The 22,842-nt window shown below is 38.5% G+C and overlaps 1 long non-coding RNA gene across 2 annotated transcripts in view; it reads right to left on the bottom strand.

Moving 5' to 3' along the window:
- The window catches only part of LOC116284453 (uncharacterized), a 154,634-nt gene that overhangs the window by 124,531 nt on the left and 7,261 nt on the right, over positions 1-22,842 (bottom strand). The gene's annotated exons all lie outside the window — the stretch shown is intronic.

The raw sequence follows: 22,842 nt of genomic DNA, 5'->3' as shown, positions 1-22,842 counted from the left end.
TTGTATTTGTAACTGTCTAGCTTCCGTTTCTGTTTCTTCCACTTATTATTTGTAGCAGCTTTTAATCAGGCAAGAATCTAAAACTTGCTGAAGCATTTTCAAAGCCTAACTCAAGCACATTCCCCAGACCCCAGGTCTCCCTCTTTCCTTGGGAAATGTCCAAAAATAAAAGAACTTTATTTTCTCAAATAAAATGGCTCAAAGTGTAGATCATGATTTAACATGAACTTATTTAGCTGAGGAAATGAAAAACAAAAAGCGAATAAAATGCAATGTAGAAGAATGACATTTTTAGAACAATTATTGAAAAACTTCTGGCAAATTAATAGTGTACTTTCAAATCATGATTCCACCATACAAGTAAGAGAGAGACATGAATCTGGAAAAGTCCCACTGAGCCATCAGGACAACATATAAAAGCAAATGTGTTGTATGGGGACAAAAGAGTACAAAGAAAATTGTATGTTTATGCTGCAATTTGGATTTAGTGAATACAAAACTTGGAACTTTAAGTGTAATTAGGAGATTGAAATGGATTCAAAGATTAGACACTGCTACCAAAAAAAAAAAAAAAAAGGACAGTCACACTGATAAGTTTGCACTTCCATCTCTGGTCTCTCACCAACCTTCCACCACCACCAGAATATCCCTGTTCTCAATCTTATGATCTGAACCCCATTTTCTAACCTACGTTAGATGTCCCCACCAGTTCCCAAAGACCAATGTTTAGGGGGAGGGTATGGGCCAGATAGATACAGATTTCAAAGACAGGTTCAAATTTCTAATTTATTTTCATTTGAGGAACCAATACCATTGCTTTTTCCTTCATGAAATCTTTCCCAGTCTTTCCAACAGGAAGTAATCTCTCTCTTCCCTAAACTTCCAAAGCACCGTAACACTTCCCCTTGTGGTGCTTTCTACTTGTCCTCATGTGTATATAGTGATTTATAGGAATGGCATCTTTCCTCTGGGGTAAACCTCGGATGGGAGGGTTTGGGTTTTTAGATCTTAGTATTTCCTGTTGTACTTAACACAGTGCCTTGTATTTAGTAAGTGTTGAATATGTAAATATTGGCTGAAAAGTTGTGTGAGATTTTATGAGATGAAGGTGTCTATTTCACAGCAGAACTTACAGTGTGTCTGGATTGGACAACGACTGTGCAGCTACCAGCACTGGTAGCTTACTACCAGAGCCATGGCTCTCTGCACGACCTCGGGGCCCTGCTGGCACTGCCCTTTGCATGCGTGGAGGCCCCAGAATGTTGTAATGAAGTGTCCCGTTTTCCTACTGAGACCTTTCATTGCAATAGGGTTACATCCTTCACTGCACACCCTCAAAGTCTGAGGAAGGCAGCATAACAGAGTAAGAGCCTGGGCTCTGGTGCCAGACAGCATGGATTCTGTAGTCTCCCACTCAGATCTCCCTTCAAAAGAGAGGGGCAGAGCCCTCGAGGGCAGCTTTGGATCCCCTGCAGCACTGGTGGCAGACCTCACTTCTCTTAGACTCCTCTTAGCCATGCCTGAGCAACCCGGGCTATTAAACTCGGCCGTCATCTGGACGAGGGATTCCCCTGCTTTGACCCGGGGTCTCCCGCTCCATCAATCTGAGGCTTCCCCAGATCTGCACAGCAGGCTGAGGCTCCTCCTCCCTGTCCTTCCTTCTTTCTCTCCTGTCACAGATACCACGCCTCGGACCTCGGTCTGAAGCCTGTCCCCACCCGCTCCTCCTTCTTCATCCTTCATGGGTGCTTCCCCTAAGAAACCTCACCTGTGTCTAATGTCACCTTGGCATTTGTTCTCTAACAACCCACGTGGATACAGGCTCAAATTCTGGCTCTTTCATTTTATAACCTCAAGAGGTGACTTTGGGCAAATAGTTCATTTTTGTTTTTTGTCTCCGTTTCCTCACTTGCAAAAAATGGGAAAAAATAGCACCAACTTCATATGGCTGCTGTGAAAAGTAAATTAATTCCCACATGCAAAGCACTTAGAATAGTACCCATATACCAAGCATTCTGCAAGTGCTAGCTATCCTGAATTCTTCAGTGCCTTTGCTCAGTGAGCGATGCGTGTGAAACCCCTGTTGGAAGTAAACAGCACTATTACTTCAATTATCACTGGAAAGTACTCTGCTACATGAATAACATGAATTCTCCACTCCTCTTAGTGGGCATTGCTACACTTTTAATTAATCTCCAGAATGACCTGTGGAATAACATTCTGAAACGATTCTAGGATAATTTCCTGAGTTCCTAAGTATTCCATTATTATCTATATTAAAATAAAAGAAAAGAAGTTTGTTAGTTAAATCCTTTACTTCTGCCTATATTCACTTGCTTTTCCTGACTCCTTGGTGAAAAAGAACCGCGCTTGCCCTGTTTATGACAGTTAGGAAAAGCACGACTCGACTCCTCCTTTTCTCTAGACTAAACATTTCCAGTTCCCCCAATGCTTTCTTTTTGATCTTCATTTCCAAACTATTTATCACTTGTGCTCTCTTTCTCTGAAAGTTCACCAGAGTTCCAAATAGTTGAGCCACGCATTGAAGAAACTTCTCCAAAGAGGCTTAAGTGATGGAAAATAGTAACAGCAAGAGCTGAGCCTGTCTTGCCCAAAAGGCCTGCGATTAATCACATCCAAGGAAGACAGGTTCTTCCTCTGATTTATAACTTCACTTTATTGGGGGTGGGGTGGGGTGGGGTGGGGTGGGATGGGGAAGCAGCGGATTAATAAGGAATTAAGTGGAAGAGGTTGGTTTTGCATCTGGATCTAGTTACTATAGAAGAAATTCAGTATGAAGAGTTTCTATTTTTAATCGGAACAAAATGCATTTGTATCACTGCTAAAAAGCTAAGTTGAAAGGCTTAATAGTAACTAATTTACGTATCATTTGCTGGTAACTACATAACTAAGCAAAACTTTCAGAGGCCAGAACTTAAAACATGCTCTAAATGTTTGTTAAGAACAAACAAAAAAAACAAAAAAGCACCAATTAAAACTAGACTTTTGTTTCCTAATACATCTTTTTTGGCAGTTAAGCTGTTTTATGGTGCCAACATCAAATCCTTGATTAGGATGTTTGTTTTGGATCCTGTTTTTAAGTAAGCACTACCTTTTGTGTCACTTACTGGTCCTTGCGAATTAGGCCTGTTTTTATCTCTTCTCCATTTGCTGAAAACAAACATAAAGCACAGTTTTCATGGCCCCCAACTTCTGATCTGGAGCATTTGTGAGCAGAGTCATCGCAGACAGTCCGCGCAGACTTGGTCAGGAGTCTTGGCTGCATATGTTGGTGTTTGTGACCGGCAGTCCAGGCCACCAGCCACCAGATTCACAACACAATGCCAGGCACTGTGTCAATGCCCCCAATCAGTGGGATCAGGAGGGGAAGGTTGAATTTCAGCTCTACAAGTGTGGAGAGAACGATGGGTTTTCTGAGAAATAGGCTGTAGGAACTTCCCCCCCTCTTTTTTTTAACATCAGGATTATCCAGGGATACTTCCCAATAGGCTAAGCTCAGTTAGCTAGGCTTCATTCAGATTCAAAAGCTGAGCCTTATCTGTAAGTAAAATAAATGAGAGACAACCACTCAATGAGGGAAACCAGAGATTTAGAACACCCTGAGACATGGCAACAACGAGGGTGCAGCAGGGGACAGGAAGGCTACAGGACAATGAGTCTTTAGGCTCCCTAAAACTAACAGAGCTGTGCTTTTAAAACGTTGTCATCTGAAACCAACAGGGGATTGAGAGAGAAAATTAGTTGGTATTCGGAGGCCATTGTGTTAAAAAAAAAAAAAAACTAAAAGGTACACATGCTTTAAAAAACAACAGAAACTAAAATGAAAAAAAAAATTGAATTACAAATCACTTAAACTCTCCCACCACAAATCCCCCAGCTGTCCCAGATTTTTCTCATCAAAGGAGGTTCTGGAAGACAATCAACAAATCAGAGACGTAAACACTGAAGGAAAGAATACGATTTCCTTGGTTACACGTGGGCCCATTCATCCAACATGGTTTCACGTATTTAAAAATTATGCTGAAGTCACTTTGGAATGTCTACACCAATTATTTTTCCCAGCTAGGAACAAAGCTCGGAATGGGAATAAGAATACAAAACAACAAAAAGTCATTAGTCAGTAGCCCAAGAGTCACAGGATTTTATAAGAAGCTATTAAATCAGCAAATCATTTTACCATCCATCCCACACGATGGACTGGATTCCAACTCTGTTCATTGCTCTTCCCATCGCCCTTCTCTCTCCTTTCTGAAAACCCACACAAACCAAATTCAAGGGTATGGTTGGTGAAAGTCCTCTGGACTGTGAATGAGGACCCCTGGGGCCCGGACCTAGCACTGATACAAGCTGTGTGACGCTGGACCTCCGATTCTTCAGAAGTAGAGGGAAAGAGTTAGACGAGACGGTCTGCTAGGGCCACCATAATGAAGTACCTCAGACGGGGCAGCTTAAACAGCAGAAATGTATGTTCTCACAGTTCTGGAGGCTGGAAGTCCAAGATGTAGACATTGGCTGCTTTGGTTTCTTTTGAAGTCTCTCTGCTTAGCTTGCAGATGGCTGTCTGCTCTCTTGTGTCCTCACATGGTCTTCCGTCTGTGTGCCTGTCTGAGTTCTAATCTTCTCTTCTTGTAAGAACACCAGTCATATCGGACTAGGGCCAACCCATATGACTTCATTCTACCTTCATCACCTCTTTAAAGGTCCTACCTCCACATATAGTCACATTCTGAGGTACTGGGAGCTAGGACTCCAGCAGGCAAATTTTGGGGGAACATAATTCAGCTCAGAACAGTCTCCAAGCTTCCTTTCAGTTCTAGAGTTCTCTGATTTCTTTTCTCTCTCAAGTACTGACTTTTCCTTCACTTATCTTCCCTATTCTCACGTGGAGAGATTCAGCCTCTCTTTTTATAGACTTCAAGGAACTGAAGTTGCATGTTTAGGCTGTCTGTAGTCTTAGTCCATTTAAGTTAAAGTCCTCCACAGGGCAGGGGACACCACCGACCATGTCATTTTCCATTGCCTGGAAAGGCTCTACTTGATGTGGTGGTCATGAGCCACACCCGGCCACTTTAATCAGCTTCTTAGAGGCACTAGCTGTGTTCCAAGTGCTTCGCAGCCACATGCACCTGGCGGCCGCCATACTGCACAGCTTGTATTTGGACCGTTCCATCATTATACAGCCTGACACTCACTTATGCAACCTCTCTTGGGCCCCAGAATTTTCATCCTTAAGCTGGAGATGGTAAAAGTGCCCACCTCAAGGACCGACGTGAGGATGAAAGGAGTGCCCAGAGGAGGGGTGCTACCATCATGGATAGAGGATTTCGGAAGATAGCTCTGGGATACCCTACCCCAGGCCAAATTTACAGCAAGGACACCTAAGGCTATAACATAACAGCCAGGAACCAGGATCGTCACTCACTCATAGAATCCTGAGTCACACACTAGGTTTGTAGGTTTGAGGTTTCCAGTTGCTTAAACAATCCAAGGTTGATCTGGGAATGAGAAGAGGCAGAGCCCCGGTGTGGGTGGCAGTGAGCCCCTGGTGTGGGGAGGGAAGGCGGTATGCCGAGAGACTGGGTATGGGACTGGGGCCTCATAGACATTTCCTCCAAAATTGTGAAATAAAACTGGGAACGGGGCAGCACGGAACAGAGAAAATGTCAGAGTGGCCTGTCCAGGGTGGTCTGAGAGACGCCGCAACCACACCATCTCCAAACATGTCTGCCATCCCTCCCCAGAGAATTCCTACTTGGGATTCCAACTGCTGGATCTACTGATTAGGCAACGAAGAAAGGAACCTTCTCTCTGGATGGTGATTATCAAAATGCATCTGTAAGCAGGAGGCAGAGGTTCAGGGGTGCTGATGCGGGCAGAACTCTTCACTCTGTTCTATCCCTTTACCACCACTTTGGTCTACAAAGACAGGAAGATGGTCCCTCTTGGACGAGCACACAAAACAGACAGGGTTCCTGGTTGTAAATAAAATCACTTGAATTTTTGTGTTTCTGACAGAGTTACTACAGTACTTGGCTAGTATTTACATACGTTCTAGCAAACCTCCCCCAGCATCTCCTTATAATTACAAGCACAGACAACAGATCTTTCTAATTAATGCCACCAAGTTCAGCTTTTCCTCCTCCGCTGCTGTCAGCGTTTGAACTTTCAAGCATCAGGGGGGAAATATTAAATGTATCCTCCCCAACTAGAGCCAATCTTCTTACACCATTAGGATTTGAAAGGGCTATCTGAGCAGGTCTAATGGAAAGAGATAGACAACACGCCCAGCTTTACCAAACCACAATGAAGCAAAGTTTGATTAGGATTTTAAAGGGAAAGAGTGTGAGAAAAGGGGTCAGACAAGGAAAAGATGATTGCAGTGCCTTTGGGGAAACTGCCTTTCGGAGGTCACTATCTGATCTGAGTCATTAGCATCCCGTTATGTCAAAAAATGCCATGTCTGACTGGACAATTTTGGAAGACTCCTTTTTGCAGGAGGGCACAAAGCTCAGGGAGTTGAGTGGTAGTCAGGATGTGCAGAAAGACACCACGTTGGCTGGCCCTTAAGGACATTCTTACATTTGCAAGGGGAGGGGAAGGAGTGTGAAACATGCTACCTGGTTACAGAAAGGGGCAGAGACCTAAATTCACTGGCCTTGGAGCAGGGCTTCTGCTTTGCCCATCTCTTCCCAATCTCAGTAAGCTGTCTCCACCCCGGAAGGGCCATCACACTGGAAAACTCCACGCAATGACTCCATCCCTTGTAAACATGCTTATCTGAAAAAATTCTACCCTGCTTGAAGATTCTAAAGCCTGCATAAATCCAGTTCAGATTAAACTATTGCAAAAAAAAAAAAAAAAACCAAAAGGGTAATTATTTAGTCCTTCACCTTTGAACCCAAGATGCCAAAGCACTCTTGCCCACTGAAAAGTCTAATCTATTCAAGCATATCAGCAGGGGGGGGGCACTTCTGGTGGGGTTTTATTTGCCTGAGAAGGGAATGGCTTATGGGAAGGAAGTCATCCCAGACAACGGTGTAAGAATTCATTTTTTCTTCATTTTTGGAGGAGCTGGGGGCTATGGGTGGCTCCTCTCTGGACACCCAGCCAGCCCCTCACAGTCTTGAGGAAGAGCAAGCACCCTTGAGGACGAGCTCTAGAAGGTGGCTTAGGAATGGGGTAACAGCTGTAGGGGCACAGGATGTTCCTCCGCCTCAGCACAGTCCAGTCACTGTACTGACGGGATCTGAGGGCACAGAATGAAGTACCGGCCATGGATGGGCAGTAGTAAGGGCCATCTCAGAGGTGATCTGATCCTCGCTGCTAGAATCAGTAACCTGGGGGCCCAGCCATGCAGCCTCTAAAGAGTGCAGTGGGCGTGCCACTGCTGCCACCACAAGGTGGTTTTGGGGAGCCAAGAGGGCTTCTTAGGAAAGTGTGTAAGAAACTCTATGGAAATTTCCATTGCTAGCTGGGACTGATTAGAGATGCCCCGAGGCTCTTAAAGTCCACAATTTGTGGTTAAATTGAAGAGAGCAGCTATTACTAGTATGTTATAGAAAAGTATGTTACATATACATCCTGTGAACACAAAGTGATGAGACATTGCCATAAATTATACCTGAAAAGCAATCTCATCATTTACAGACACGTGTAAGGTAGAAACATCATTCTACTAACTTTACTATGTGTTTGTGTTTGGTTTCATTTGAATCCCCAGGATGAGGCTTAAAACAAAACAAAAGGGTTTGAGTTAATCAAATCTCCTTGTGGTTGATCAGCAAGATGGCAGATCCGCTGGAGTTGGAGTTGAGTCAGAGTTCCAGACTCCCTCAAAGAATCAGGTCTTCAGAGTTCAGTGCTCTCCCACCCCAGGCCCCTCTGAATTATGCTCTACTGGGCTGCAGAATCCTGACCTCACAGCGTAATGCTCTCATCAGCGAGGCTCACCACAAATCCTTACTCTGAAGACGTTGCTCCACTGAAGCCCCAGCGATACTTGAGCCATCTCAGGGTAGGGCCAGACTTCAAGAGTTACTCCTGGCAGACTTGTTTATCACCAGTGCAGGCTGCCCACCTTCTGAGGTTACAATCAATGATTATGGGTAAAGTCTGCTTTGAATTTGTTGGAAAAGGGGGAACAATTTGTCGGAACAGTGTATTTGGTTCAGGCAATTCATTTTGAGGGTTTTGGTCCCCAAATTTCCTGCATCATAATCACGATCCATTTTCACAGTCACTAGATTATCAAATCCTGTGTATATAAAATAGAAAAAAAAGGAGCTTTCAAATTTGTAAGTTAAAGTGGTGGTACAAATGTTATTTGGGACACAGTGAAACAGTATTCAGAATTAACCTCTGGCCGTCAAAAGCTAACTGCGACAGAGACTGCTTTTGCCATGTTTTTAGATATGGTAAAAATTAGGTACAACGTTGTTTAGAAATCATAGGCTTGCTGATCTCTTCTGCTTTTCGGGGATTAAAGAAAATACAACCTGCTCTACCACACTTTAAATGGACAAAAAATTATGCATGGGGGGCGATTTTCTTGTCTTTTGTTTGCACATCCAGTCTGGGGGCAATGTTCTACATCAAAATAATTTTTCCTGTTTATTAGAATGTGTTTATGAGGGTTCACTGAAACATATTCCTTATGTATGCTAATTTATTGGTTTTGAAATATTTTTTCACTTTGTCAAGTTCACTTTCCCAAAAAGTGTTGAAAAATTAGGGTGTTGGCCCCCCCTGGTGCCGTATTTGGAGAACTGCACCTGCGTGTGTGAGACCCTCTAGAAACGATAAGAGTGCCCTCTAGTGCATAGAAGCAGAGTAAAGCTACAAATTCAATCCTAATCACCAATTAAATACTCGTGAAAAAGAGTAAAACTACAAAACCCTAAAACTACATGGAAAAAAGTGACCAATTATGCCCTAACTATGAGCCAAGCATCGTGCTAAGGCCCGTAGAGTACTGGTGCTTTGGGTGTCCATTGCTGTGGTTGGTACACATCATTCCCAAAGGCAGTAGCTTAAACAATAATCGTTCACTATCTCCCACGGTTTCTGTGAGCCAGGAATTGAGAAGCAGCTCTGTCAGATGTTTCTGGATGGAGGTTCCTCACGAGACTGCAGTCATAGTGACTGGGGCATCTCAAAGCCTTGTTTGCTCACGTGTCTGGTGGCTTAACTGGTAAAAGGACCTGGGGCAGGAACAACCAGCCTCTCCCTGTCTCTCTCTAGTCCCTCCACTGGTTCCCCAGCACAGCCAGACTTCTTTCAGGTTGGCTTAGGGATGCCAACGCAGTGTCCCAAAGAAGTGAGCGGGGAGGAAGTGGTACTGCTTTTGTATGAGCTAGACTCAGAAGTCCTGCAGCATCACCTCTGCTGTGCTCTACAGAAAGAGGCAGTAACAGAGGTCCACCCACGTTCAAGGGGAGGGACTGTAACCTTCAGCTGGGATGGGATACATATATATATATATATATATATATATATATATATATTTGTGTGGCCATTTTTGTAAAAATATAATCAATAATTATTTGCTTTATTTAATTCTCTCCAAATCCAACGAGGTGGTTATTATCATTCTCCTAATTTTACAGTTAAGAATTTTTTTTAAGGGAGGTACTTGGGATTGAACCCAGGACCTCCTGCACACTAAGCATGCACTCTACCACTGAGCTATCCCCATCTCCCCTCCAATTTTACAGTTAAGGGAATGAGGTCGAGACATAAAACTTTGCTTCATATGTCCTTTCAACGTCACACTAGAGCATTGTCTAATGAGCCAAGTGAAGTGTTAGCTGTACATGGCTTTCAGGCTTGGCACTACTGACAGACTGAGCCAGGTAATTATTTGTTGTGAGAGCTGTCTTTCTGGGCAGGTAATTAGTTGTATTGGACACTGTTCAGCAGCATCCCTGGCCTCCACCTACCCAATGCCAAAAGCATCCTCTCCCTCCCCTGAGCTGTGATAACTAAAACTGTCTCCAGACATTGTCACATATCTCACGGGATGGGGTGCAACTCTGGCCCCACTGAGAACCACTGTTTTAGGGAAAGTAACTTTGATTATTTACTATTAATTAGGCCAGACTCTGTAAAGTTAATGTTCATTTACAGAAGATCTATCTGTTGCAATTTATTCCTGTCCAGTAGAAAATATAAATCCTACAGACCATGGTTTTATTGCTTTATAGGGCATTGATCAGTTTCAATCTAATTTGTAATCTTATTTCAGCATTCTTTTCATCCTCAAGCATGCAGGTAAGAAACAAAAGGGGCAAACTTCTTCCTCAGCCTTCTGTTCTGGTCAGGCCCTCAATGGATTGAAGGATGACCAGACAAACTGAGAAGGACAATGTGAAGTATTACTGAATCCACCCATTCAAATGCTAATCTCATCCAGAAACACCCTTACAAGCACACCCAGAAATAATCTGGCACTCTTTGGCTCAGTCTAGTTAACACCTTACTTTTTAGCATTTCTGTAGCCTTCATTTCTTTGTGTGAAACTAAGTTCCTAGTGTTATAGTCCTTCTGCTAAAGTACTTCTTTAACTTTTCTTTTTAGCACAGGTCTGCCGGTAATGAATTCTCTCAGCTTTTATTTGTCCAAATCAAAATTTGACTTCATTTTTGAAAGATGTGGAATTCTGAGTTGGTAGTTTTTTTTTTTCTTTCAGTATTTTAAAGGTATCATTCCATTGTCTTCCGGGTTGTATATGTTCTAATGAGAAATCTACTGTAATTTTATTTGGACTGCCTTCAAGATTTTCTCTTAATCTTTGTTTCCAGCAGTTTGAATATTACTTGTTTAGGTGCATTTCTTTTTCTCTCATTTATGCTGCTTAGGGTTTCCTGTACTTCTTGGACATGCATTTTGAAGCCATTTATTATTTTTGTTTGCTCTTCAAATATTGCCTGTTCCCATTCTTTCTCTTTTCTTTTGCTTGTATGGCATTTAACCTGTCTTCCTCTCATGCTTTCACCTAGGTATGACAGTGCTTACATCCTCAGAAGGGCCTATCTTCTTTAAATTTCAGACTTCTTGGCTGTCCAGCAACCTTAATTCTCCAATGGGTTCAAAAAGAGTTGTGATGTTACAGTTTACATTGCATTTTCTTGTTATTATGGTGGAAGTGATGTTTTCTTTCTAAGATACAGTTTTCCTTAAGGATAAATGGAACTTGACATAATTTTCAATTTTGCTATAATTTAAAATTTAGACAGAAGTTGCAAAAATAGTAAGAGAAACTCCCAAATAACCTTTTTCCAGATTCATCAATTATTTATATTTGCCTCCTTTGCTTTATCATTCTCTCTGTATCTATTGTATATAAATTTATCTATCTACATCTATTTTTACATATCTTACGTATTATTTGAGAATTGGTTGGAGTTATTGTATCTTTTACACTAAATACTTTAATGATTATTTTGTGAGGATTTGTCCTTATAAACAACAGTATATTTATCAATATAAGCTTAACATTAAGAACATATTTGTATACCTATATCATACATACTATATATATAATTAAGCCTACAATACGCAGAAAGACTTCTCAGAATTGCCAACCCATCCCCCTGTATAAAGCAATCCTATTAACTAGAGCTGAATAACTCACTACAGTTTTTTTTAGGTAAAATTTAAATACATTGAAATGCATAAATACTAAATGTTTAATTTAATGAGCTTTAAAAATTTACATGCTCCTAATATCACACTGAAATTTAACCTCTTCTTTGAAGACTGCCTAGGCTAGCCTCCACATGCAACTTGAACATCTCTCTATTACAAAACTTACTGTAATTATTTCTCTAATCACTAGACTATGAACTCACTAAAGAAAGAGATTATGCCTCTTCATTTTTGGCCCCTGACTTTCAAACAATATATGGTATACAGCAAGGTATCAACAAAAGTTTGCTAAATAAGTAAAATGGCATTGGAACTAACAGCAGGCAGTTTTAAATAAGGGAGTTGTGTAATTTTTAAAGTTGAGATCTGCTTACTACTTCTACTAAATCACCAGTAAGACATATATGGTAAGAACAGTCAAGACATGAAAGGAAAAAAAAAAAAAGACAGCAGTTGGAATGCTAATAAATCATTATGTTCTTATAACTCTTTACAAAGACATGAAACTCTTTTAATCATTCATGCAGGCTTTGAAATTGGTGGGTGGTACAAATAACTACCACTCTATTTATATAGTAAGACCTTCAGTTTTAACAAGATATTTAAAAGTAAACATATGTTACCTGTCCAAAAGTTAATAGAGAACTTTTTTGTAGTTCCTGATTGATATTCTGACACCTGAAATTTATTATTTTCAGTTGTCTAAAAGCAGTGCATAATCAAATCTATTGACAGACATATTTTTTCAATATCACTATCTTGGCAAAGGGAGAGGCTAAATGGAAATTTGATTATGCAGTTGCTTCTGAGTTATGTCTGGAGTTCTTTTTCTTACGAAAAAGATAAAGAAAAATACATGCTCTTTTGAATATAATTAATTAAGTAAAATTGTCTTAGAACAAGAGAAGAGAGAGAAAAAATATTTGAGGAAATGATGGTGACAGTTTCCTCAAATTTGGTAAAAGGCAAAATTTTACACATATAACAAGTCTATTAAATCCCAAGCAGGAAAAATACAAAGAAAATCATATCTAGGCACATCAAAGTCAAACTTCTGAAAACCATGATTTAAAAGAAACTCTTGAAAGCAACTGCAGACTAGCCACAGATTAACTGATGACATGCAGTGGAATGATACACATTAACAATGATTTCTTGTCAGAGACAATGGACACAAGAGGATAACAGAGTGACATCTCTAAAATGCTGAAAGAAGAAAAGTCAATCTCGTGCAGTGAAAATAACCTTCAAGAATGAAAACAAAATAAAGACATTTTCAGACAGATGAAAACTAAGAGAATTTTTATCAGCAAACTTACAGTACAAAAAAAAGTAGAAGTTCTGCAGGTGAGAACTGATGCCAAAGGGACATTCAAATCTTCAGAGGAGAATGAAGTACCAAACATGATAGATGTGTGGCTAAATATAAGATTTTTCTTTTTCCCAATTTTTTAGTATGACTGTTTAAAGCAAAAATTATAACATTTTACTGTGGAATTTATAATATTGTAGATGAAATACATATGATAACTAAAAAGTAAAGGAGTTTAAATATCTATATTTTTGAAAGATTATTATACTTTGTATGAAATGGTCTAATATTAAATTTAAGAAATATGTGAAAAATTAAGGCTGTATATTGTGGTCCCTAGAGCAACCTACTTGAAATAATGCAAAATGATATAACTTAAAAGCCAAAACCCATTAAAAGGGGATTCACAAAGACCCAATTAAATCAAAAGAAACTAAGAAAGTAGGAGCAGAGAACCAAAATAACAAATACAAAACCAGATAAACCAATGGAAAAAAACCAATAAAATGGTTGGTCTAAACTCAACCATATCAATAATTGGATTAAATATAAATGTACTAAACACTACAAAGAGCAGTCAAAAATTCATAGTAGTCAGAATAGATAAAACAAGACCCAACATAATCTCTCCATAAAAGATGAACTTTAAGTATAAAAATGTAAATAGGTTGAAAGTAAATGATATTAGAAGATGAATCATGCAAACAGTAAACCCAAGAAGGTTGGAGTAGCCATATCAGCATGAGATATAATAGATGCTAAGGCAAACAGTATTACCAGAGATAGAGAGAGGCATACGAGAATAAAAGGATAAATTTATAAAAAGACGTAAGAATCATACATGTATATACCTAATAAAAGAGGTTCAAATACATTAGATGGAAAAGTAACATACTTAAAGGGAGAAAGAGACAAATCTACAATGATAGTTGAAGTTTTCTCTCAGCAAGTGACAGAACCAACAGACAAAAGATCTGAATCACACTATGACTTCCTTCACCTAATTGACATTTGTAGAACACTACACCTAACAACTGCAGGATGAACATTCTTTTCAAGTGCACCTGGCATGTTAACCAAGCTAAAGCATACGGTGGGCCAAAAGAAGTCAATATATTTAAATGGACTGAAATAATACAGACTATGTTTTCTAACCACAATGCAATTAATTAGGAACCAATAACGATAAGATATGGAGGAGGGATAAAACCCAAATATTTGGAAATTAAACAACACACGTCACACTTGTCAAAAACCCATGGGTAAAGAAAAAATGACAAGATACATTACAAAATATTTCAAACTGAATTATAACGAAAATATAGCATATTAAAATCTGCGAGATACAGCTAAATGGAAATTTATAGCTTTTAAATGTCTAGATTAGGAAAGGATAAAGGTATAAAATCAATGACCTAAGATTCTACGGCAAGACTTAGAAAAAGTACAGCAAAGTACAGATGGTCCCCAACTTACAATGGTTCAACTTACAATTTTTAAACTTTACAATGGTGCGAAAGAAATGTGCATTCAGTAGGAGCTGTACTTTGAAGTTTCAATTTTGATCTTTTCCCAGGCTAGTGATAGGCAGTATGATACTGTCTTATGATGCTGAGCAGTGGCAGCCAGCTGCAGCTTCCAGCAGCCCAACAATCACAAGGCTGAACAACTGATATACTTACAACCATTCTGTTTTTCACTTTCAGTACAGTTTTCAATCAATTACATGAGATATTCAACACTTTATTATAAAATAGGCTTTGTGTTGCATGACTTTGCTCAACTGCAGGCTAATGTAAGTGTTCTGAGCATGTTTATGGTAAGCTAGGTTAGGCTATGATGTTTGGTAGATCAGGTATATTAAATGCATTTTCGACCTATGGTATTTTCAATTCCTTATGGGCTCATCGAGACATAATCCCTTTGTAAGTGAGGAAGATCTGTATATCCAAAGTGAAGGAGATAGTAAAGAGGAGAAATCTACGAAACAGAAAACAGATTAATGATAGAGAAAATTTTTTTCCTTTTGAAAGGATAACAAAGTTGATAAGCCGTACATAGGGTGATCAAGAAAAAAATAAGAAAAATTACCAATATTAGGAATAAATGTATGAATATACTACACATGCTACTGATATTATCAACAACTTTATGTTAATAAATTCAACAATAAGATGAAATTCTTGAACAATACAACTTAACAAAACAAAGATGAAACAGGAAATTTTACTAGCCCTGTATCAAATAAATGTAATTTGTTATTGAAATTGTTTGCTCAAATACAACATCAGGGTCAGATGATTTCACTGGTGAACACTGTTAAACATTTAGGTAAGAAGAGATATCAATCTTACACAAATGCTTTCTAAAACAGAAGAGAAGGAAACACTTCACAATGAGTTTTATGAGGCCAGCATGACCCTGATACTAAATCTGACAAAGACGTTTCAAAGAAAGGAAACTAAAACACCAGTCATGTCAAACTGGCCACCTGGTTTGGGTTCCTCTCCCCACTACCAACAGGCAGACAAGCTTCCCTAACTGGAGGGGTGGGGCAGGGCAGGGCAGGCTGGCTGGGAGCTGGGGAAGGGGCTACAATATCAAACTTTTGTACAGCCCCCAACTGAACATGGAAGATAATGCAATCCAATCTGACTTTCTTCAGATTCCTCCAAGATCTGGACAGAAGCCAGAAGTGGGTGAAGAAATACAAGATAAGTGACTTGGAAGATAAAACGCCTGATCTGCTAAGCAAACATTACTGCCAAATACTTTGAGAAAACTATGGTCTGTAGAACTAGTACTCATCAGAGCTCTCTGAGATTATGCTATGTCAGCGTAGTTGATTTCAGCAGTCATCTGAACAATCCACATGGTAGACAATGAAAATAAATAAAATAATTGAGTGATCATGAAATCAGAACACAAACAGAAAAAGAAAGATGAAACTTCTGAACAGGAACAAACACAGAAATAAAGAAAACAGCAATACCCAGAGTTCCAATGCAAAGGAAGAGGGTAAAGAACTAGATGAGGGTATTTTATCCTTAAACTCTGCAGAGAATGAAAACAAAGAGTACCTAAAATTTTATTTGAAGTTTAATTCTTATAAAGTACATGTATGGGTTCACGCGAAGCTGACAAAATCTCAAGAGACCTTTTTTCTCCTGAGTATGTTCCAGCACTGCTGGAGTGCAGGGGATATTCTGGTGCGGCAGTCATGAGAAAGTCCTTGAGACAATAGCAGTTGACACATCAGTGTTTTTGAAAATGCAGCAGAAACAGACTGCAAGAGCTCCAGTGGAAAGAAACAGGGACGTGAGAGACTCACCTCTTCACCATCATCACTAATAAGATGGACATAGCAGGGAATGGGCAATCACCTGTACTGGTGAGGTTCATCAATGAACCTCAAGGCAGAGAGAGGAGTATGGGCTTTCTACCTTCTGAAGCTGATGCAAAAATTTTGGCTATGACATTTCACAATGTGATGATGGAAGAGTAGGGGACAAACATGAAGCACCTACGTGGTCTGTCTTAGACTATGTCTAGTGGACCTTCTCCCAAACACAAGTCACGGTGACTAGACTCTGAGAAAAGCAACCCCAAGGTATCTATACAGTCTCTTCTTTCTCTGCTTTAAATACATAGCTGTCAAAAGCAGTGTCTGTCGCAGGAGTATCTCTTGCTTTGGGAGCAATTAAAGATGTTTGTTCTTTCTTCTGCTGATCAAAACTGCTTTAGAACTCAATGTAATTTCTGTCCTCTTTCAGAACAGTGAAGGATAAAAGGCAAACTGAAGGAAATTTGCCATTTTCATTGAATAGGCAGGTATGATGCTTTTGAGAGTTTTGTAGAATTCCTGCAATTATTTGTTTTATGTTTATATGGTTTAAATAATGATACAAATGTTAGATAGACTAACTTCAGAGCTGGCTGAGCTTTTTTTCTCTGGGGTGCATTAACAGATTTTGTTTTAATTATCATTGTTGTTCATAAAAATGTCTGATGTTTTAGAATAACCTTTGGGAAAAATGTCCAGGGTCACACCTCTGATGTTTTCTTTGCAGCACAAGCTTGACTGTAGAGTTGTATTATATGCAGAGATGGAAAAATATGTTTATCATAAATTTTGATTTGAGAAAGGCATGATTCAGCACCAAACTTGATATTTAAATGGAACTTCCTAGGAATTCCCTTTGGGCTGAGAGAATTATTATAAACAAATACTCAGTGCTCCAACAATGAAACACATCATTCAGGACCTTAAGGATATTTTGTTAGAATACCATTTCACATCTCTTAAATGCTTACCTCTTGTAGCCTCATTTACAAAACAGCTCACATTCAACACCATGCCAACATGTACCAAAGTGAGTTATCCAACCCCCACACACTCTGCCAACCTTCACTGTTGGAGGATCAAACCAAACACAGAGGAAAAGACACAGAGCTTCCATTCGCTATGTACAAAGCTCCCTATTTGTCTCACTTCAAGTTTTTTCTTAATGTCTATGCCTTGCCAAAGGTCCTGTGTATTCTTCCTTGATGAAGTTTGAGAATGAGAGCAATGAAATTAGATAAAAACATCTTAAGCATAACAAAGAAATATTTCAATAGAACAGAGGTCAAATAACTTTCTCAACATAAATCTTGATATAAAATATGATTTTAATTTAATAATAGACACATATATCAAACTACACATTTAAGCCAGAGTTTCCTAAAAGTACTTTAAAAAAAAAACACTGAAAATATCTAAGAGAAAGTTTGAAAATAGGTTTTACCCTTATGTTTGATATTCGGAGGAAAAGCTTGTTAAGTGTATGTAGGCTACTTAATCTGCTTCTGGGCCTTCCATTAAATGCATTAAACATTGATAAACTACCTGTTAAATGGCCACTGTTTAAACTTTCATTCTTTGAAGACCTCTCATTTCAGAAGACAACATTGAAAGAACATTTCATTTCTGTGTGATTTCTGTTGGTGGTAATCTGGAGACATTTTAGTTAAGCCATTTTGAACAGAACATTATTATTGCCATGAATTTAATTATCACGTATTAGTTCTTTGAAGAAGTAAATGTTGGGGAGTTGTGGGGAGAAGGAATGTATTTCATAAAATACTGCAATAGAGCTCAGGACCATTGACTAGTAGGTGTTTTAGTATGTTGTTCAGTCTGTAATGGGCAGTTAAGGAAACTACCAACAAGTAGAAGAAACTGTGAGCTCTACAAACGGAGATTTCAGTATAGATTTTGTCCCCATTAAGTGAGCGTAAAGAGAAAACTGAAGTCTGACTAAAAAGCAATCCACTGGGGTTCTACTTCTGATTGTTATTTACAATCCTTTGTTGAATTTATACCTTAACTGAGTCGTAAGCTTTCTAGAGATACACACTGAACATATGTTTCACAGTCAAGACAGAATCGAGGCCAAGACTACTGACCATCTCTTTGATTGCTTTCTTTTCATGGCCATATACTGCCTCGTCGTGATTTATAAAACTTACCTGGGAAAAATGGGAATTTTGTTGTTTACATACAGAATAATACAGAAATTATTGCTGCTATTTTGGTGAGAAAAATTTTGTACAATGTATTATAATCTAAATAAAATGTAAATTTTATTTTTTAAAATTATAAAACAATTCTTTATAACCATAGATGCAAAACTCCTTAACGAAATATTCACAAATGGAATTCAGCCATATATTAAAAGAATGATACACAATGACAAAGTAGAGTTTATCCCAGGAACGCAAGGCTAATTTCACATTCAAAAGTCAATCAATACTACTCATCATATTGGCAGACTAAAACCGTAGGATCTTCTCAATAGATGCATAAAAAGCACTTGACAAATTTAAAAAAAAATTAATAATATTTAAAAAACTCTAAGTAAACCAGAAATAGAAGGGAACTTCCTCCACCTGATAAAGAATATTTATGAAAATTTTACAGTTAATATAATGCTGATGGGTGAAAGAATAAGTGTTTTTCCTCTAAGACTGGGCACAGGGCAAATATGTTCCCTCTTAATGTTGTAATGGAAGCCCTAGCCAGAGGAATAGGGCAAGAAAATGAAATAAAGAGCATAATGTGTTTGTATGAAAATTCTAGGGAACCTATAAACAACTACTAGAACTAATCAGCAAATTTTAAAATGTTACAGGATACAATGTCAATATTCTAAAATCAATTTTTCTTGTATATTTTACTGGTTTGATGATAATAAAATTAAAATTTTTTATTTGTTATAGAAAGACATAAAATATAAAGACAAAATATTTAGAAATAAATTGAATAAAAACATGCAAGACCTCTCCACTAAAAATTACAAAATATGGCTGAGAGAGATTAAGGAAAACCCAAATAAATGGACAAAAATATCATGTTTATATATTAGAAAACTCAAGTAAATTTGAAAAAGAAGAACAAAGTTGGAGGATTTACAACTCTGAACTCAAAATTTACTAAGGCTACACTAATCAAGACTGAGAAGTATCAGTGGAACAGGACAGAGAGGCCAGAAAAGATTCACACTCATACAATCAATTAATTTTCAACAAAGGCACCAAAGCAATACACTGGGGGGCAAGGAAGATCTTTTCAAGGAAAGGTACTGGAATAATTGTATTTTAAAGTGGGAAATACTTACCTGAAAGGAACCTGGATGTTCACCATTGCTTTTGTTTAATACACTAATCTGATGTGTTGTTCTTTTCTATTTACACATTAGTAATGTAGTACCAGCTAATCAAAGCACTGTTTCTGCTATTAGAGTAGTGGAAAAAGACTACTCAGGAATAGTCTTTTTCTTTTTATAAAAATAACATTCTTAAGTTACAAAGCAATAGTTTTTCATTAATGACGATTTCAATGTTAAAGTATAAAGTAAACAAAAATTACCTATGATCAAACAACCCAGAAATCAAGCAAAATGACCTTTTGGGTTAGTCTTTCTAATCCTCTGTATATGATATTATAAAAATTATATAATGCATTTTAACTTAATATTATTTTGCATGTAATTTTCTTATTTCAAGGCTCTCAGTTTTTATTATTTTTGTTTGCATGTAATATGACAATATTAGCTTTCATTTCAACATATTTTTATGACACTTGTAATTGCATTTCCTGAAAGCATAAATTTTAACTGCAAGCTATATCCAAATTGCACTTCTAATCAACATCAATGTCTAGAGTATCTGCCAAACTCATAACGACTCTTATTCCATGGAAACTGCCCATTTCACAATCCTCTATCCAAAATGCAACTGTGCTACTGAACAAGCATGACTCAGGGAAGCAACCATGGGACAAGTTTCATTTTAAATTCAAACTGTTACTTTAAATTTATTTTGTATGTTTAGTTCTTCTCCTGCCCCTGATGAAATTTAGGGCAGTTCACAAAACTGAGCATTTCAAAATTATATTTTAGTATCCTGTTACAAGAGAAACCACAGAAGCAATCTTTAGGCAGCCAAATTTACAGTAGATAATCTGTTCAAGGCCACAATCAACTGTTAAAGTTCTGGCAACCTGAACGAAATGGGCCAACTATGCTCTTACCCAGGAATTTCAAAATTAAGTCCAGAGTAAAGTTTGCCTGCAATGATATCCCACTTTGTGGAGTGAACACCAGAGAAACAGAGTCTTCAGAGAGAAATAAAACAGGAGGAAGTACAAAAGGAAGCAGATATGGACCAAGAGCATTTCCTGGATTCTGTCAGCTGTCAATTGCTGGTTTCACTTCCTTCCAGAACCACAGTTACATTCTTGTCTTTGGGTTCTGTGAAACCCCTCAATCATTGCAATATCCAAATTCTAATTTTTTTTTTGTCAACTCAAGTTTGTTAAAGAGGCCCAAATAATACAAAAATGAATATGGATTGTGGGAGGTCCTCTCCCATAAACAAACAACCCTATTCATGATCAGTATATCCTCCGGCTTTGCCCAGAAGAGGGTCTCTGATCTATTCCCTTAATCTGAGAGTCCATGTTAGCTGTAAATTTACAGTGCTCCTTGCTCACTCACTGAGGTACTGACTGTACCCAGATCATCTCTGCTCTGCTGAAGCATCAGTGTCAAACTTCTGTATATATTTTCCTGATTTGAGAGAGTACATTGTCAGAAAATGCATAGGATTTGATATTCAGAGAGTCCTTCAGATGAGTTTTTAATTCTAATCCCTTTGTGTTGTTCTTAGAAAGGAAATCAAGTTTTGTCTTACTATTATTTCCAAGGTAGTCAATAATTTTAATACTGTAAGAATAAAACACTTGAGTTATTTTGGCTTCTAAATGTCAGTAAGTTCTGTTTTCAGAAATTTGCCTTGGGTGAAGTATAAATTTACATGACATATTTTTAGTGACTAAGACAAAATTGTTAAATAAAAAAGTTCCAGTATCCAATAATGTGTATTGGTTAGTGTGGCTCTAAGGATATGTCTAGAAAACCAAAGATAGCAGAGAATTAACTCAACTCTAAAATGTCCTGATATTAATTTTTCATCACATCACATGACTTAAAAATTATCTTTACAATTCATATCACAGATTCTGTCTATCTTGGGTGAAATATTTTTAGCTTAGAAAACCAGTCTGTAGAACATACTAGGTTTTAGAAACTTGATTCCTTCACACTCTCAAATTATTGTGATTTTATTAAGTGAATCAAGTAAAAATTATTCAATAAACATCCAACATTGTGCTAGGTGCTACAACTGTTTAAGAAAAAAAACAAGATGAAATGAGATGTGGCCTTTGCCCTTCTTTGCCTGGTAAAGTAGTTGGGAAGAGATATAAGGCAACAGTAATAAAACAAGACAGTGTGGAGTAATGTGTGTGCTGGTTTTTAGAAGTTCTGAGATGGGGGAGAGAACAATGGAAAAGAAGTAAACAAAGAAGCTAAGAACAGAGGAGACAGAGAGAGAGAGAGAGAGAGAGAGAGAGAGAGAGAGAGAGAGAGAGAACAGCTTGCATTTCTGACAACTTTTCTGTCATTCCCTTCTTGGGGCTCCACTGGAATGAACTGAAGCTGAAATGGTCAGAGAGAACTTCCTGAAGAGGTGGGATTTGATTTGGGACCTGAAGTAAGACCTGGCATTTGAAAGGATGAATGGCTAAGTAGACAACATAAGCCAAAGTATGGAGATGAGAATACACCCAGTTTTGCAGAGAAGCAATTCATCTTACTAGCATTAGAAGCCATAGGAAATGATACTGGGTGAGTGTGGTGGAAAAAGAGCAAAGGATTTTAAACACGAAGAACACAGGGAATAGCTGAGTAGAGGAATTACAGGATGAAAACTGGGTTTGGGGAGATTAGTTACGCAAGGTTATGAAAGATGCACTGAATGGGTGGAGACTGAAGCCTGGCAAGGTAACTAGGCATTGCTGTAGTGATCCTTCCAGGAGACAATGAGGGCATGGACTGGGACAGCGTCATCTCAAATAGGGAGGATGGATAAGAGCTTTTCAAGGCAGAAAACTATCTTGAGCAAGCTGAGCTAGAGGGATGGCAGAACTTCCGGCTAAAGGAGTTGGGAGGTATGAGGCTGGAGCTTAGGGAAGAGGGCAGACAGGAGAAGTAGGCTGATGTGGACTTAGTCAATGACATAGAAGTTACAGCTGAAGCCAAGAGAATGAGGGCGATTTCTGAAAGAAGCAATGTGGAGGAAAGAACAGAGAAATGAGACCTGAGAAGCACCAACATTGAGGGCATAGCACTAGTAAAATGAGCCAGTGCAAGAGGGAACATGCGGCCTGGGATATAAGTGAGACATAGTGTGGCCAGAGAATTAAGGCAGCAGAGTGGTTAAGGAGGAGGAGGCTGTCACCAGTACCAAAAGAAGCTGCA

Source organism: Vicugna pacos, chromosome 20, assembly GCF_048564905.1.
Source record: "Vicugna pacos chromosome 20, VicPac4, whole genome shotgun sequence".
NCBI lineage: Eukaryota > Metazoa > Chordata > Mammalia > Artiodactyla > Camelidae > Vicugna > Vicugna pacos.
This window is presented reverse-complemented; position numbering and strand designations above follow the sequence as displayed.